Genomic DNA, 20,127 nt, shown 5'->3' with positions numbered 1-20,127 from the left:
TTGTTGGAACATATTGTATGCTAATTAATTGTTTACTAGTTAAATAAGAGAAAACATTGCAATCAAAATAGTAAAACACTATAGTAAAACAAATGTTAAATATACAGTTTTTCATTAATAGCTCATCAAAAGTGTAGTAGTGAAGAGAAACTTAATAACTCATTAGATGTTTCTGAGAATTTTTCGGATATTCAAAATGTTCATTCATCATTAATTACCAATACACACGAGAAAAGAAATACATGTAGCTAAAAATAAATGTTTTCACAAATGAGATAGAAATTGTAGTACTCAATAGTGAAAATCCCTTCAAATGGGTAAATGTATATACAAGTACATGATTTACAGTGTATAGCATACAACGACCTATTTAGAGGTCAGATGCATAAATGATAAAAGACTTGCTCAGAGTGCAATTCTGAGACTTTCTTAAGAGTATTTTTACATAAACTAGAATTTGTGCTCAGACAATAATTCTGAGGTTTTAAAGGTTTCTTCTGGTACAGACCAGTAAAACCAGTCAGTTAAGACTGAAAAAGGGAATTTGCTTATACAACAATTCTGAGACTTTTTGTTAGGTGGCTCTTACCAGAAAGATTGCTCATGCAACAGTATCTGAGACCCTGAATGGTGATACTGCATGGTGAAAACCAATATAAGTTCATAAGGATTATTATTAATGTATTCGTTTCATCATCATCTTTCTCAGCATTTCAGAATTCATGAGTATGGTACCGATCACAGTTCAGAGCACAAATCGGAAGTTAGTATCACAGTAGGTAAGTTATGTAGTGTTAAATCAGTTTACGGCATTTTGTATTTAAATGTTTCCCAGGTAAATATGTAAGTGTTACTTCATGATTGGTGTTTTCAAAAAGAAAATATAGCATTGACAGTAGAGGAAAAGTATTGATAGGTTCAAAGAAAGCAGAAGAAGCTGTAGTACAGAAAACAGCACTGCAACATTAAAGGCCTCTGTGCTCACCAAGCACCTAATGTACAAAGAAGTGTACAGCCCAATGAGGATTACAAACAAGACAATATATCTGCGTATAATTCAGCACAAATTGATTTAAGGACAAATACTTGAATCAAATTTCATCTATATCCATATAAACTTACTAGTTTAGCATTTAAATTTCTGTTTACCAGTCTTTTTTTCCCTAGCTAGTTCATTATGAAACACAAGACTTCAAATAATCTACTTTTTTGTTTGTACAGTTGTGACCTGGTAATATTCCTCAACCCAAGAAGTTTTCTAGATTTTGGATAAATCAAACAGTATGCATTAAGATGCAGACTTTCAGCAATTTTGAGTGAACCACTGTATATGTCAAAGAATTTTTTAGTACTGCTGTTACCATTTTAGATCTTTCATGTGATTTCACAAGTACTTAATATCCAGTCTTAAACTGTGTTACTTTTACTTTACTGTCATGTCTTGTTTTTCTCCTTTCTTTCCTGTGTAGACAAAATTGTACATGGTAGGTATTCAATCAACTCTGATAGAATGTTTGCGGGTTTCTTATGAAACGTAAACTCTAGAACTGTGTTGTAAGCTATTCATGAAGTCTCCAAAATCACAAAAGTATTCAAATCAGAGGTAGCATGCTTTTGACTACAATAGGTACGACATAGCCACCAATCTCTCTCATGTATCTTTCTACAGGGTTTGACGACGGGTTATATACTTAAATCGAAAAGTGTTTAATTGCTGTTCTTTCAACAAATGCTTTCCAATTTTTATACATGAACTATGATCCATTGCTTGACAGAATGACATTTGGTTTTCCTACATTTTTAAAGTAATCTTTCTTAATCTTATAAATAATCTCTTTATTTGTGGCATTTCTGGCAGGGTAGAATTCTATAGATTTGGAAAAAATGTCAACCATCACAAAAATGTAACTGTGACCTCCTCTACTCTTTAGCAAAGATCCATAGAAGTCAACAGGTATCAAATTTTGAGGAATGATGTTCTGCATTACATCTTGACATTTCCTATTACTTACCCTTACTCTTTGACATCTATCACAGGATGACAATTCTTTCCTTACCTTTTCAGCCATTTGTAAAAATAAACATTCTCTTTTAACTTTTGAATGCATTCCTGAATGCCATGGTTTTCATACTATTCATGAGTGTACCTGATTTTCATCTTCCTCCTCTGACCAACATAAGTCCCAGTTGTCAGTGTCAGAATATGTCCTAAACAGTGTTCCTTTGTGTACTTTGTAAAATTTATGCAGTTTTTCTTATTCTCTCTTACCTAAAAAGCTTTTGACTAACCTCCAGTTTCAATCATGATTTTGATTTCTCCTGTGGCTCTAATGTCTTTCTCATAACGAACACCCTTCAATATCTCATCTTAAACTCCTTTTTCTCCTCCTGATCATGTAATTCATTAATTCCACCTAAGAGTAACCTAGATAAAGCATCTGCAACAACATTGTCAGTACATTTGATGCATCCTACTTCATAGTCAAATTACTGTAAAAACATAGCCCATCTTGTGAGTCTTTCATGATTTAATCTGCACTCTTGAAGTAACTTAATATGTTGTGATTTGAGTATACTTTGATTTTATGACATAACAAATAATTTCGAAACTTGCCGAGTGCCCGGTGAATAGTCAATAACTTTTTTTCAGTAATGCTGCAAGATTTTTCATGTTTGAGTAACACTCTACTTCCAAAAGCAAGTGGACAATGTGTAGTTTTACCATCAATTTCTTTTTTTTCTGCAATAATTTAGTACCTAATCCACAATCACTGTAGTCAGTGTGTAAGCAAAAAGGCAAACAGAAATCAGGCAAACTGGCTGTTCAATTCTTTCTTAATACATTCAACAGATTTCTGACATTCATTGCTCCAAAAACACAGAGTTCTTAAGTAAATTTCTCGATTACTAATTTCTCGATTACTAACAAATTTTAGGAGATTCCACATAAACCAAAAAATGACTTTAACTGCTTTCTGCTATGTGGTGCTGGCAATTTGGAAAAGGCTTCTATTTCCTATGGGTCAGCAAGAATCCCATCTTTGGTAATAACATGTCCAAAAAATTTAAGTTCTGGTACAGCAAGTTTACATTTCTATAATTTAAATGTCATTCCATCTTGTCTAACTTATTGCACACCCGTTTCAAAAGTTGAGTGTTCATTCCAGTTTTGTCCAGTTACCAAAATGTCTTCTATGTAGATTGTCAGTTGTGACACAGGTTCTTTAACAAGCACGTGATCGAAAGCTCTCATAAATTCAGCAACAGATGATTCAAACCAAATAGTATAAAACAATGTTGATGACAGTCACTATTATACAAAAAGGCAGTATACTTCCTTGAATCATTGCTAAATGTACCTGGTGAAATCCTGAGATCAAATCAAGGCTTGGCATAAATTTTATGTCTTAAATTTGTGTAAAAGTTCATCAGTGTTTTCAGGGTGGTCTGTTTCTCTGTGTAAAGTGGTAGACTTTTACTCTTCCTGGCTCACTATCAAAGACATTACTGTGCTCTCAAGTAAAGATCTTAATTCCTGTTTGTGATGTTCAATGACTCAACAAGCTTCTCCTACTTTAATGTTAACAAGTTCTTCAAACTCTGCCTCATTTGTGTCTATAGCAAGAGTGTCATACTTCACATTTCCTCCTCCTTTCAAAAAGTGAATACTCTTAACTTTACTATTACTTTTGAAATCTGACTTGAGAAAATTGGTTATGACACAGCTTCCATCTGGTCTTGGAATACAAAACTTCGTCCTCTCCAATAAAAACCTACACTGCCTTTTCCTATCTGGTTTATCCCCAGCATAAAATTCACTCAAAGTTCTGCAATATTAAAAGTAATCAGAGCTTGATTCTTCACTGTTTTGCTGTGTCTGTCTGAAGCACCTCTGATGTTAAATCCAATCACTGGTAATTCAACATAAGCACTTCCTCCCTCTATTTTCTTGCTTAAGGCCTCAGAAACTCCTGACATCTGGCTCTGTATATCGACAAGTCACCTGCCTTTCCATAATCCTATTTTTACTTTTATGATGGGACTACAAATTTCACCATAATCATGTGGTTAACATTTTAATATAACAAATCATCTTCTGTTCCTTTGAAACTGCCACCTATGGTTTGTATCTTACTTGTACTGGTCTTATCTGGATTACAAGATTACATCACACTAATAGAAAAACCTTTACTAGTATTAGATAGGTTAAAGTTACATATAGTGGGAATTAGTGAGGTTCGGTGGCAGGAGGAACAAGACTTTTGGTCAGGTGAATACAGGGTAATAAATACAAAATCAAATAGGGGTAATGCAGGAGTAGGTTTAATAATGAATAAAAAAATAGGAGTTCGGATAAGCTACTACAAACAACATAGTGAACGCATTATTGTGGCCAAGATAGACACGAAGCCCACGCCTACCACAGTAGTACAAGTCTATATGCCAACTAGCTATGCAGATGATGAAGAAATTGAAGAAATGCATGATGAGATAAAAAAAAATTATTCAGGTAGTGAAGGGAGACGAAAATTTAATAGTAATGGGTGACTGGAATTCGATAATAGGAAAAAGAGAGAGAAGGAAACGCAGTAGGTGAATATGGATTGGGGGGAAGAAATGAAAGAGGAAGCCGCCTCGTAGAATTTTGCACAGAGCACAACTTAATCATAGCTAACACTTGGTTCAAGAATCATAAAAGAAAGTTGTATACATGGAAGAAGCCTGGAGATACTGGCAGGTTTCAGATAGATTATATAATGGTAAGACAGAGATTTAGGAACCAGGTTTTAAATTGTAGGACATTTCCAGGGGCAGATGTGGACTCTGACCACAATCTGTTGGCTATGAACTGTAGATTAAAACTGAAGAAACTGCAAAAATGTGGGAATTTAAGGAGATGGGACCTGGATAAACTGAAAGAACCAGAGGTTGTACAGAGTTTCAGGGAGAGCATAAGGGAACAATTGACAGGAATGGCGGAAGGAAATACAGTAGAAGAAGAATGGGTAGCTTTGAGAGATGAAATAGTGAAAGCAGCAGAGGATCCAATAGGTAAAAAGACAAGGGCTAGTAGAAACCCTTGGGTAACAGAAGAAATATTGAGTTTAATTGATGAAAGGAGAAAATACAAAAATGCAGTAAATGAAGCAGGTAAAAAGGAATACAAACGTCTCAAAAATGAGATCGACAGGCAGTGCAAAATGGCTAAGCAGGCATGGCTAAAGGACAAATGTAAGGATGTAGAGGGTTATCTCACTAGGGGTAAGATAGATACTGCCTACAGGAAAATTAAACAGACCTTTGGAGAAAAGAGAACCACTTGTATGAATATCAAGAGCTCAGATGGAAACCCAGTTCTAAGCAAAGAAGGGAAAGCAGAAAGGTGGAAGGAGTATATAGAGCGTCTATACAAGGGCGATGTACTTGAGGGCAATATTATAGAAAGGGAAGAGAATGTAGATGAAAATGAAATGGGAGATACGATACTGCGTGAAGAGTTTGACAGAGCACTGAAAGACTTAGTCGAAACAAGGCCCCAGGAGTAGACAACATTCCATTAGAACTACTGACGGCCTTGGGAGAGCCAGTCCTAACAAAACTCTACCATCTGGTGAGCAAAATGTATGAGACAGGCGAAATACCCTCAGACTTCCAGAAGAGTATAATAATACCAATCCCAAAGAAAGCAGGTGTTGACAGATGTGAAAATTACCAAACTATCAGTTTAATAAGTCACAGCTGCAAAATACTAACGCGAATTCTTTGCAGACGAATGGAAAAACTGGTAGAAGCGGACCTCGGGGAAGATCACTTTGGATTCCATAGAAATATGGGAACACGTGAGGCAATACTGACCCTACAACTTATCTCAGAAGCTGGACTAAGAAAAGGCAAACCTACGGTTCTAGCATTTGTAGACTTAGAGAAAGCTTTTGACAATGTTGACTGGAATACTCTCTTTCAAATTCTAAAGGTGGCAGGGGTAAGATACAGGGAGCGAAAGGCTATTTACAATTTTTACAGGAACCAGATGGCAGTTATAAGAGTCGAGGGGCATGAAAGGGAAGCAGTGGTTGGGAAGGAAGTGAGACAGGGTTGTAGCCTCTCCTCGATGTTATTCAATCTGTATATTGAGCAAGCAGTAAAGAAAACAAAAGAAAAATTTGGAGTAGGTGTTAAAATCCATGGAGAAGAAATAAAAACTTTGAGGTTCGCCGATGACATTGTAATTCTGTCAGAGACAGCAAAGGACTTGGAAGAGCAGTTGAATGGAATGGACAGTGTCTTGAAAGGAGGATATAAGATGAACATCAACAAAAGCAAAACAATGATAATGGAATGTAGTCGAATTAAGTCGGGTGATGCTGAGGGAATTAGATTAGGAAATGAGACACTTAAAGTAGTAAAAGAGTTTTGCTATTTGGGGAGCAAAATAACTGATGATGGTTGAAGTAGAGAGGATATAAAATGTAGACTGGCAATGGCAAGGAAAGCGTTTCTGAAGAAGAGAAATTTGTTAACATCGAGTATAGATTTAAGTGTCAGGAAGTCGTTTCTGAAAGTATTTGTATGGAGTGTAGCCATGTATGGAAATGAAACATGGATGATAAACAGTTTGGACAAGAAGAGAATAGAAGCTTTCGAAATGTGGTGCTACAGAAAAATGCTGAAGATTAGATGGGTAGATCACATAACTAACGAGGAGGTATTGAATAGAATTGGGGAGAAGAGGAGTTTGTGGTACAACTTGACTAGCAGAAGGGATCGGTTGGTAGGACACATCCTGAGGCATCAAGGGATCACCAATTTAGTATTGGAGGGCAGCGTGGAGGGTAAAAATCATAGAGGGAGACCAAGAGATGAATACACTAAGCAGATTCAGAAGGATGTAGGTTGCAGTAGGTACTGGGAGATGAAGAAGCTTGCACAGGATAGAGTAGCATGGAAAGCTGCATCAAACCAGTCTCAGGACTGAAGACCACCACAACAACGACAGTATTATCCACACATATGAGGGCCTTTTTCTTTTTTTCTTTTTGTTTTTCAACCTCCGATAGCTTAGAATAGAAGCTACGCAAGCGGCAGACAGTGGACTTGCACCGTAGGCTACTACGCTTCTCTCGCACTACACACACTGCTATTGTCGACCTTAAGACATCAGTCTGCGTAAACATGGCTGCCATCATTGTTGGCCCCGCCAAGTGTGAAGTGTAAGTTGGTTTCTGTAAGCAGAAGGGAATAGTGCAGTAGAAATTCATCGGAGAATGAGCTGAGTGTATGGTGATAACTTGATGACTGATGGTGTTGTTCATGAATGGTGCCAAAAGTTTAAAGATGCCCGAAATGAAGTGCATGATGAAGGGGGCCAAGTAGTAGAAGTAGATGTTTATTGTCTCATTACATACAATTTCAACCCATTGACTTAAAAGTACAGGAGACTCGCCAAAACACAAAAACTGGTTTACAACTTTCCTTATAATGCCAGTAATATAATATATAGTACTGAACAATTACTTAATTAAGCAGTTAATAATTTTTCTGCAAAAGTAACAAACTTTTAAGATTAACAGTCCTAAGTATTTACTCTCTCCTGTTCAAATTTTCGGGTTGTCATTTATGAATTATTCTACTGAATAGCAACATTTCTGCACTAGTTTCTCATATAAGGATTTTTTCATTGTTTCTAAATTTATGCTGAGCAATTCTCTTCCTTTCATTTTGTTATAAATTTCCATACCCGCATAATGTGGAGTTTGAGCATAAAGTTTTAAACGGTGGGTGGGCAGCATAAAATTATTTTGATTTCTGGTGTTGTAATCATGTTGAAAATGATTGTACACAGTAACCCTAATTTATTTGTAGTAAAAGATAATCAGCTCATATATGTATAGTGAGGGAACACTTAGTATACTCAGATTTTTTAGGAGAGGGTGACATGATTTTCTTCACCCTACATTGTGCATATTTCTAATGATGGTTTTCTGAAGTTTTAGTATTCGACACATATGGTTTGAGGTACCCCAAAATACAATTCCATACCTTATTACTGACTCAAAGTAGCTGTGATTACTACTTTTCTTATGTCCCTATTGGTAGCATTGTACAATATTTTCATTGTGTTTGCTAGGCTATTTAATTTATTTCCAAGGTACTGTATGTGTGACCCCCATGATAGATTTTATCTAGTTGCATTCCTAGGAATTTCACACAGCTAGCTTCCTGCAAATCTTGGTTTCTGTGACAGACCTGAATATCATTTAATTGCTTGTTTTGTTTTAAATTGCGTTAACTAAGTCTTTTCCATGTTTAATTTTAACCCATTTAAATCAAACCAGGTATCTAAGTTAACTAGAGTATTTAATACAGTTTGTGGAATTTGATCTGTAATGTTACTTTCAGTGATTAAAGATGTGTCATCTGCATATAAAACCGATTGACACTAAATATTAAGTGGCAAATCATTTATGTACAACAAAAACAGAATGGGACCTAACACAGAATCTTGGGGTACTCCTTGTGAAATTCTATAGCATAACTTGCTCTCTCTGATGTTATAACCACTCTTTGTCTTCAGTTGGTTAGATAAGATTTAAACCATTGTAATACCGTGCCCCTAATTCCATACTTTTCCAGTTTACGAAATAGCAAGGAGTGATTCACACTATAAAAGGCGTTTGATAGGTCACAAAAAATTCCTGTGTCATGCAGTGAGTTGTCTGTTGTTGTTGTTGTTGTTGTTGTGGTCTTCAGTCCTGAGACTGGTTTGATGCAGCTCTCCATGCTACTCTATCCTGTGCAAGTTTCTTCATCTCCCAGTACCTACTGCAACCTACATCCTTCTGAATCTGCTTAGTGTATTCATCTCTTGGTCTCCCCCTACGATTTTTACCCTCCATGCTGCCCTCCAATACTAAATTGGTGATCCCTTGATGCCTCAGAACATGTCCTACCAACCGATCGCTTCTTCTGGTCAAGTTGTGCCACAAACTCCTCTTCTCCCCAATCCTATTCAGTACCTCCTCATTAGTTATTTGATCTACCCATCTAATCTTCAGCATTCTTCTGTAGCACCACATTTCGAAAGCTTCTATTCTCTTCTTGTCCAAACTGTTTACCGTCCATGTTTCACTTCCATACATGGCTACACTCCATACAAATACTTTCAGAAATGACTTCCTGACACTTAAATCTATACTCGATGTTAACAAATTTCTCTTCTTCAGAAACGCTTTCCTTGCCATTGCCAGTCTACATTTTATATCCTCTCTACTTCGACCATCATCAGTTATTTTGCTCCCCAAATAGCAAAACTCCTTTACTACTTTAAGTGTCTCATTTCCTAATCTAATACCCTCAACATCACCCGACTTAATTCGACTACATTCCATTATCCTCGTTTTGCTTTTGTTCATGTTCATCTTATATCCTCCCTTCAAGACACCATCCATTGAGTTGTCTAGAGACGAGCTAATTTTATCAACAAAATTATTTATAGTAGATATTGTGGTTTTGCCTTTTTGAGAAGCAAGGACGCAAGTCTGTCGTTGCAACCGACCTTGTTGAATGTGTTAACAGAATGGTAAGAGAAAATCATAGGTTTATTTATTATTTATTTATTTATTTATTTATCCATCATTAAGCATTTACATGCAATCGATGTCATCATGAGTAATGTACAATTTACATATTAAGAAATATAACTGTTGTGAGGCATCACACAAAGCTAAAGTATTCATTTTAAAACAACATACATAATAAAGGAATACATTTGATACATAAAGATATCCCACATAACTAAAGTGTGCATTTTAAAGAATGTGCATAATAAAGGAATACGTTTCATACATAAGTATTTCTCCACATGTTTAACAGTTAAATGTGGAACTACAGAGACAAAATAAGCTTAGGAAGAGGTACAAACAGAGTTGCAAGTTGTTTCGTAAGTCAGGTCTATTTTTGAAGAGTTTTCAAATTCTTTAACAGTGTAAAAAGCTTTGCCTTTCAGCCATTTTTTAGTCTTACTTTTAAATATATTAAGAGAGACACAATGTGCCTGCACAGGTAATGTGTTGAAAAGCCTTATTCCCATGTTTCATAACTGTCTTGTGTTTCCTTGAGTCGAGTTGTTGGTATGTCTATCTTAAATGTTGACGAGTGTTATGATTATGAACGGACTGCCTAAGGTTGTAACTGTTAAAGTTTTCTTTTATGTACAAAAGTCAGCTGTATATAAAAAGAGAAGGGACTGTCATTATCTGTAATTCTTTGAAGTATGACCTACATGATATGTTATTTTTGGTAATTCCAGAGATGCTCCTGATGGCTTTCTTCTGCCAAATAAAAATTTTCCTGGACCATGGAGAATTACCCCATAGAAGAATACCATAGCTAGTATGGCAATGAAAGAATGGATAATAGGAATTAATCAGCAGGCTTTCAGAAATACAGGTGCATAATTTTTTCAGTAGATAGATAACTCGCGAAAGCTTTCGAGATATGTTGTCTATGTGACTCTGCCAGGTTAATTTCGTATCTAAGTATATGCCAAGAAGTTTGGTAGAAGTGTATTCAATATCAGCATTGGATAAACTGAAGGATATATTTACAGTGTTTTCACAGTTAATAGCTAACTCATTGGCTTTGAACCACATGTTGGATAATCTGAGAAAATCTTTATTTTGCTCCTTCAGTTTATTTATGTCCTTCCCTGAACTGATGAAAGTTGTATCATCTGCGTAAAGCACAGATTTGCATGGCATATTGCTGGGCAGGTCATTTATAAATACACTCCTGGAAATTGAAATAAGAACACCGTGAATTCATTGTCCCAGGAAGGGGAAACTTTATTGACACATTCCTGGGGTCAGATACATCACATGATCACACTGACAGAACCACAGGCACATAGACACAGGCAACAGAGCATGCACAATGTCGGCACTAGTACAGTGTATATCCACCTTTCGCAGCAATGCAGGCTGCTATTCTCCCATGGAGACGATCGTAGAGATGCTGGATGTAGTCCTGTGGAACGGCTTGCCATGCCATTTCCACCTGGCGCCTCAGTTGGACCAGCGTTCGTGCTGGACGTGCAGACCGCGTGAGACGACGCTTCATCCAGTCCCAAACATGCTCAATGAGGGACAGATCCGGAGATCTTGCTGGCCAGGGTAGTTGACTTACACCTTCTAGAGCACGTTGGGTGGCACAGGATACATGCGGACGTGCATTGTCCTGTTGGAACAGCAAGTTCCCTTGCCGGTCTAGGAATGGTAGAACGATGGGTTCGATGACGGTTTGGATGTACCGTGCACTATTCAGTGTCCCCTCGACGATCACCAGTGGTGTACGGTCAGTGTAGGGGATCGCTCCCCACACCATGATGCCGGGTGTTGGCCCTGTGTGCCTCGCTCGTATGCAGTCCTGATTGTGGCGCTCACCTGCACAGCGCCAAACACGCATACGACCATCATTGGCACCAAGGCAGAAGCGACTCTCATCGCTGAAGACGACACGTCTCCATTCATCCCTCCATTCATGCCTGTCGCGACACCACTGGAGGCGGGCTGCACGATGTTGGGGCGTGAGCGGAAGACGGCCTAACGGTGTGCGGGACCGTAGCCCAGCTTCATGGAGACGGTTGCGAATGGTCCTCGCCGATACCCCAGGAGCAACAGTGTCCCTAATATGCTGGGAAGTGGCGGTGCGGTCCCCTACGGCACTGCGTAGGATCCTACGGTCTTGGCGTGCATCCGTGCGTCGCTGCGGTCCGGTCCAAGGTCGACGGGCACGTGCACCTTGCGCCGACCACTGGCGACAACATCGATGTACTGTGGAGACCTCACGCCCCACGTGTTGAGCAATTCGAAGGTACGTCCACCCGGCCTCCCGCATGCCCACTATACGCCCTCGCTCAAAGTCCGTCAACTGCACATACGGTTCACGTCCACACTGTTGCGGCATGCTACCAGTGTTAAAGACTGCGATGGAGCTCCGTATACCACGGCAAACTGGCTGACACTGACGGCGGCGGTGCACAAATGATGCGCAGCTAGCGCCATTCGACGGCCAACACCGCGGTTCCTGGTGTGTCCGCTGTGCCGTGCGTGTGATCATTGCTTGTACAGCCCTCTTGCAGTGTCCGGAGCAAGTATGGTGGGTCTGACACACCGGTGTCAATGTGTTCTTTTTTCCATTTCCAGGAGTGTATTATAAACAGTAATGGCCCAAGCACTGATCCTTGGGGTACACCTCTAGTGACATTCAGTAACTGTGACTTTTGACCGTTGTAGCTTACAGTTTGCTTTCTGTTACTGAGATATGATTTAATGAGGGAGAGTTCCAGATCCCTAATGCCATAACACCATAGTTTTTCCAGCAGTATTGTGTGGTTTACAGAATCAAATGCTTTGCTTAAGTCCACTAGTGTGGTTGCAGCATATAATTTGGATTCAAAAGAAGATGGCACAATAGAAACAACATTTTCAACAGCATTAATTGTTGATAACTGGGCGCTAAAACCATCTTGAGACTTCGTCAGTGCATTGTTTTTTGACAAATGCATGTTAATTTGCTTTTGTATACAATATTCGATTATTTTTGAAAAAATAGGTATCAGAGAAATTGGACGATAATTATTAGTGCAGTTTTTATCACCCTTTTTGTGTAATGGAATTACTACTGTCTTCTTTAGACATTCTGGAAAAATACCATTGTCAAATATCCAGTTTATGAGTGTGCAGAGAGGAAATGATATCAAGTTGATTATTTTTTTAATCACAAAATTTTAGAGGCCACAAATATCTTCTGATCTGGAGTCACTTAACTTTGCCACTGATTTAATTACATTACTTATTTCCACATGTCCCCAATTACAGGTTGGCGCAGTATCAGCAAAGTTTTCCTCATAACTGCTTTGTCTATGGAAATTCCGGAAGTTTCAAGATCTGTTGTACACACTATCGTTACTGAACATTTAGGCTACAAAAACTTTGTGCTCATTGGGTTCCAAATATCTTGACAGACACCCAAAAAAGTCACCGAATGGCATCAACTTTCAATTTCCTTGACAGTTATCATGATGAAGGACAGAGCCTTTTGAAATCAATTGTTACTGGAGATGAAACTTGGATCCAATACGACACACCAGAAACAAAACAACAATCACAACAATGGATGCATCCAAATTCACCAAACAAACAAAAAAAATTCAAACAAACATTCAACAACAGAAAGGTTATGGCTACCATGTTTTTTGACCAAAAAGGTGTGTTGCTTGTAGAGTTTATGCAGCCTGGAACCACTATCAATGCAGCTGCTTATTGTGAAACCTTACAACGTATGCAGAGAGCCCTTCAAAACAAACAAAGAGGAATGCTGACGTCAGGAACTGTGTTGATCCATGACAACGCTTGTCCACACACTGCTGGCACAACACAATGGCTCCTTGAACAATTTCAATGCGACGTTTGCGATCATCCACCATACAGTCCTGCCCTGGCACCCAGCGACTTTCACCTTTTCCCTGACCTGAAGACATGGTTGGCAGGGCAGCACTTTCAAACCAATGAAGATCTACAAAGCAACATCAATGCTCATTTGAAATCATTGGTGGCAACATTTTTTGAAGAGGGTATTGCAAAGCTTGTCCACAGGTACGATAAATGTCTCAATCTTTTCGGTGATGATGTTGAAAAGTAAAAAAGTAACCATAAGTGTACAAAAATTTTGGTAATAAAATAATTGTTTTCTATGAAATTATTTTTTATTTATAGTCTACCGGAGGTTAAAAATAAAAATAATAATAATAAAAAAAGGCCCTCGTAGAATGTCATTTATCTAAGAAATTTCTCTCGACTGGCATTAATCTACACTCATGCACTTAGCTTTCAGTTGTTTACTATAAAACATAATTTTGTGCCACCATAGTGGACAGGAAGTTTTGATTAACATTTTTCTGAAAGTTTTGCCATTCTGAATTGCCTCACTGTTTAACCACAAGTTATAGAGCACTTCATCACCAATTATTTCAGCAAGAATGTTATGTGAAGTATATTAACTACTAGGACATAACTTTTTATTAGAAATTAAACTCAGGAACTCAGTAGCTTTAACACTATCATTACAACTGCTTATTTTCTCAACTGTGTCCTTGGATGTTTCTACTACCCTTTCATGAACATCATTCTCCTCCTTATCATGATATACCTTAATTTATTCCTTAAAACATACAAAAGACTTCTCTTCTTCACTTTTCTCCACAATATCATCATCATCTTCACATTTACTAACACAAACATCGCTACAAAAATCATTACCTTTGAAATCATTCTTAAACATAGCATCATTTTTATATCCAGATTCTCGAGAGTCACTTTCATGTGACACACACACACACACACACACACACACACACACACACACACACACACACACACACACATAGAGAGAGAGAGAGAGAGAGAGAGAGAGAGAGAGAGAGTGTGTGTGTGTGTGTGTGTGTGTGTGTGTGTGTGTGTGTGTGTGTGTGTGTGATGACTTACCTGTTCCTCCATAAACTGACCAATCCCAAAATAATTACATAATTCAGTTACCTGTTCCGTTAAAATATTGTTTTCTGACCATTCATAAAAATCTGCTAAATTCATTTGTACTTCGTGTTCAATGTTGTCATTTATGTTCTCAATTCTGCCTTTTTGTTTTGATGTGTAGCATTCTTACTTCTCTACTGTAATGGTGCATAGTGGATAATACATTTCCTTAAATTATTCATTACATTAGATGACTTTATTTGTTGTGGATAATTAGATTGATTGGTCAGTTTACTGTTACATTTCTCTGCTCCTAACTTGCAGACTGACAATGGAGAGCTACTTAGGTGTTTATTCATTTATTTATTTTTTACTTAATGTACAGTTTTGTCTGTTTCTGTGTTTGAAATTTTTATTGTTGTTCCGTTGATTCTGCTGATACTAATTATTTTCAATACGACTACTGTGGCGATAGTCTTTGTGTTCTTTTTTTGTGATAATTATTATTTCCCAAATTTTGATTCACATTTTTGTGTGCAAAGTTGTGGCAACTACGATGCTGTTTTCCTATTCTTTCCAAAGTGCTATTCAACTTGTCAAGATTTTTCAAAAACTGTTCAGGTGTGTCATCTACTCCATAAAGTAAATCCCACTGAACTTCACCTGGTAATCTATGTCTTAAACCATTAATCATTGTGAGTTCATCAAAAGGTTTGCTAGTGTGTGCTAGTTTGTGTGTCTGTTTCCTGCAAAATTGTTTGGTACTGTCTCTCCCCTCCTTGTGCCTTGGTCCATTCAAAAATTCGCTATTGATACGTGCCTGCTCTTTTTCTGGCCAAAACTGGCAACAAATGTGTGGTGTCACCGCCAGACACCACACTTGCTAGGTGGTAGCCTTTAAATCGGCCGTGGTCCGTTGGTATATGTCGGACCCGCGTGTCGCCACTGTCAGTGATTTGCAGACCGAGCGCCGCCACACAGCAGGTCTAGAGACACTTCCTACCACTCGCCCCAGTTGGACAGCCGACTTTGCTAGCAATGGTTCACTGACAAATTACGCTCTCATTTGCCGAGACGATAGTTAGCATAGCCTTCAGCTACGTCATTTGCTACGACCTAGCAAGGCGCCATTATCAATTGCTATTTATCTTGTGATGCATGTACCATCAGACCGATGTTCACCAATTATGGATTAAAGTTAAGTATTCCAACAGCTACGTACTTTTATTTGCTAGACTCAAATCCTCAACTATTCCAGACCTCACGCCAGCCTGCGTGAGCTTAAATGCGTGCCTTTCGGCTTCACCTCCTAGCGGCTTGGCTGTCTTGCCAAGTCACAACAAAATGTATTTTCAAAAACTTCAAATTACATATCAATATAAAAATTGTGGTTTGCCCATGATAATGCTTTGCCCTCTAAAAACTTTTTAATTAACTTAATTTTCATGCAGTTGGTCATGTGTAGCACAAAATTATCTATACGGTGCTGCATAAGGATACATGCTACCTTCATCATAAAAGTTTTTCGCTAGTTATTATATGACATCGTACAAGTTCCTACTGACCTTGTCAACATTGAGGTTTTCTACTTCTTTAGCTAGGACAGAAAGATTACTCCCTAAGTTGTTTACATCACTTTTGCTGATTAATTTTTAAGTTCAACATTTTTCACAAAAAACTTGACTTTCTGTTCTAGGCTACTTGTAATAGCAACTACCTTCACATTCATATTTTCCTCAAGAATGTTAATATTTTTCTCTAGATTTTCATTGACAGGCATTTTTATTTTACTCCCTGTCACTGGCAAGTTCATCTGTTAATTGTTCAATTGTTTTAGTAAGGCCCTTGTCAATTATCAATTTTGCTCACCAGATGGCAGACTTTTGTCAGGACTGGTTCTCTCAAGGCTATCAGTAGTTCTAATGGAATGTTGTCTACTCCCGGGGCCTTGTTTCGACGTAGGTCTTTCAGTGCCCTGTCAAACTCTTCACGCAGTATCATATCTCCCATTTCATCTTCATCTACATCCTCTTCCATTTCCATAATATTGCCCTCAAGTACATCGCCCTTGTATAGACCCTCTATATACTCCTTCCACCTTTCTGCTTTCCCTTCTTTGCTTAGAACTGGGTTTCCATCTGAGCTCTCGATATTCGTACAAGTGGTTCTCTTTTCTCCAAAGGTCTATTTAATTTTCTGTAGGCAGTATCTATCTTACCCCTAGTGAGATAACCCTCTACAGCCTTATATTTGTCCTCTAGCCATGCCTGCTTAGCCATTTTGCAGTTCCTGTCATCTCATTTTTGAGACGTTTGTATTCCTTTTTGCCTGCTTCATTTACTGCACTTTTTCTTGTTTCATCAATTAAATTCGATATCTCTTCTGTTACCCACGGATTTCTACTAGCCCTCGTCTTTTTACAAACTTGATCCTCTGCTGCCTTTACTATTTCATCCTTCAAAGCTACCCATTCTTCTTCTATTGTATTTATTTCCCCCATTCCTGTCATTTGTTCCCTTATGCTCTCCCTGAAACTCTGTACAACCTCTGGTTTACACAGTTTATCCAGGTCCTATCTCCTCAAATTCCCACCTTTTTGCAGTTTCTTCAGTTTTAATCTACAGTTCACAACCAATAGATTTTGGTCAGAGTCCATATCTGCCCCTGGAAATGTCTTACAATTTAAAACCTGATTCCTAAATCTCTGTCTTACCATTATATAATCTATCTGAAACCTGTCAGTATCTCCAGGCTTCTTCCATGTATACAACCTTCTTTTATGATTCTTGAACCAAGTGTTAGCTATGATTAAATTATGCTCTGCGCAAAATTCTACCAGGCAGCTTTGTCTTTGATTCCTTTCCCCTAGTCCAGATTCACCTATATTTTTCCTTCGCTTCCGTTTCCTTCTGTCGAATTCTAGTCTCCCATCACAATTAAATTCTCGTCTTCCTTAACCATATGAGTAATTTCTTTTATCTCATGATACATTTCATCAATCTCTTCATCATCTGCAGAGATAGCTGGTATATAAACTTGCACTGCTGCGGTGGGTGTGCGCTTCGTGTCTATCTTGGCCACAATAAGGCGTTAACTATGCTGTTTGTAGTAGCTTACCAGCACTCCTATTTTTTTATTCATTATTAAACCCACTCCTGCATTACCCTTATTTGATTTTGTATTTATAACCCTCTATTCATTTGACCAAAACTCTTGTTCCTCCTGCCACTGAACTTCACTAATTCCCACTATATCTAACTTTAACCTATCCATTTCCCTTTTTAAATTTTCTAACCTACCTGAGGCATGGAAGCCTCCCCACCAATGGCAAGGTCTATGGTTCATGGGGTGGGGGGTGGGGGGGGGGGGAATATAGGTGTATGCACTTATATCTATACTGATTGATCAAAAAGTTTGCAAGAGGAATATACTGAATATAGGTGCATGCAGTATATTCCTCTTGCAAAATTTTTGATCAATCAGTATAGATATAAGTGAGATCTGACCCCTTGTTCTGTACTGTAGGAGTGAAAGTTGGGTTTACAGATGCATGTTTAAAGTAATGTAATGGTCTTGAAAGTTAAGTACATCTAAATCATACTCAAACATTGGTAGTAGATTGGAACATTTAATATCTGGAATGATATGATACTATATACTGAAACTAGAGCAGATAACACGATTTTTCATTCATTTGTTAGAAGCCATCCTAATATGCTGAATTCTATAGACTGAGCATGCCCCCATCTCCATTAATAGCATTTGTAGGTGTCCATCACATAGCTCCAAGGCAAGAACAAATGACACTGAATTGTAGACTGTCTAATTTAGCAATGAGTAATTGTACAGCATTGTGATAAAATATGCAGCCAAAATGAGAGAGGGATCTAATAATGCCTAGGTACATCATTTAAATATAATTGTTTCTTTGGCGGCTCACCAGAGTGTGCCAAGCGGCTGACCTAGGTGGCCTCTATGAGCATGCCTGTGAACTGTATGGGCGCAAGATCTCTGTAATCACGCCTGTCATGAATGAAGGTACATCACTCTTCCCTTCTAGGGGGTGGGAAATCCACTTACATACATAAAAACACTTGGCACAGAAGAATGCATGGTATAGAAAAAATGTACTGGTTCCGAAAGAAAACACTGGTACTGAAGACGTACTGGTACTGTGAAGAAAAGCACTAATTTCAGAAGGCACTGAGATTACCAATCACTAAAAACGTGAATGAAATCATTTATATCCATTTCATCTCCTGACACTGGTGGCTGCTGCCGCATGTGGCAGGCAGGTACCAGTGAGTATGGGCGGAAGTGGTGAGGGGGCATTTTGGTGTGCCATCTCCCCTCTCGTGAGAGGCCATAAGGCAGAATGGGGACAGTATGTCCACAGTGATGTCCTTGTCAAGGTCAGCAGTCGGCGCCAGAGGCGTGAGTGGAACTGTCGGAGATGACGGCCGCACAGGACCCAGCAACAGAGGTGGCGATGGCTGTGGCATCAGGTGCAGTGGTGGCTGCGCTGGCGACGACACTCGAGGAGTGATGACAGAGGCAGGGACCCCATACAGGAATCCGCTAGGCAGAAATCTCTGATGCAGCACAAACCAGACCGTCTGTAACACTGGAACTGGCATCGGCAGCAGGGAGTGTGGGGGAGGCAGTGGGCTCTCTGGAATAGACCCCACCATGTGCGGCCACAGCTGGTCAAAGTGACGAATTGTCGACCTGTCAGGAGTGCGGGTGGTGCAGAGGCACTGGCCCTGGTGATGCTCGATGATGGCAGGAGCCCAGTTCAGCCGTGAGCCAAGACCACAAGCCCGGGCTTGTTGACCTGGCTGGAACTGCTGTGGAGTTGGTGGTGCTGGGAGATGAGGCGTTGGATACAGCAGCTGCACGAGGGTCCAAGTTTGGCGTCCACATAGCACCTCCAGTGGGTTCTCGTCCCCCACCAGAGTGAAGTGGTACGAAATCAAAAAATTGTCTAAAGCAGCTTCATGGTACCTGCCAGATGCATATTTCTGCATCAGAGTTTTAAACAGCTGAACCATGTGTCTGGTCTCACCATTAGATACAGGATGAAATAGGGGAGCTGTGAGATGGCGAACACCACTAGCCTAACAACGAGATGCAAATTCTCGAGAAACAAACTGGAAGCGGTTATTGGTGACCACAGCATATGGAAGTCCATCAATTGTAAAAATCTTAGACAGGGCCGAAATAGCAGCCACTGCAGACGTGGACAGACAATGCACCACATAGGGAAACTTGGAATAGGTGTCTATTACACTACTGGACATTAAAATTGCTACACCACGAAGATGACGTGCTACAGAGGCGAAATTTAACCTACAGGAAGAAGATGCCGTGATATGCAAATGATTAGCTTTTCATAGCATTCACACACTGGTGGCGACACATACAACGTGCTGACACGAGGAACGTTTCCAACCGATTTCTCATACACAAACAGCAGTTGACCGGCGTTGCCTGTTGAAACGTTGTGATGCCTCGTGTGAGGAGGAGAAATGCGTACTGCCACGTTTCCGACTTTGATAAAGGTCGGATTGTAGCCTATCGCGATTGCGGTTTATCG

The sequence above is a fragment of the Schistocerca serialis genome, chromosome 1, assembly GCF_023864345.2.
Source record: "Schistocerca serialis cubense isolate TAMUIC-IGC-003099 chromosome 1, iqSchSeri2.2, whole genome shotgun sequence".
NCBI classification, from domain to species: Eukaryota; Metazoa; Arthropoda; class Insecta; order Orthoptera; family Acrididae; genus Schistocerca; species Schistocerca serialis.
The sequence above is the reverse complement of the archived record's forward strand: the minus strand, read 5'-3'. Positions refer to the sequence as shown.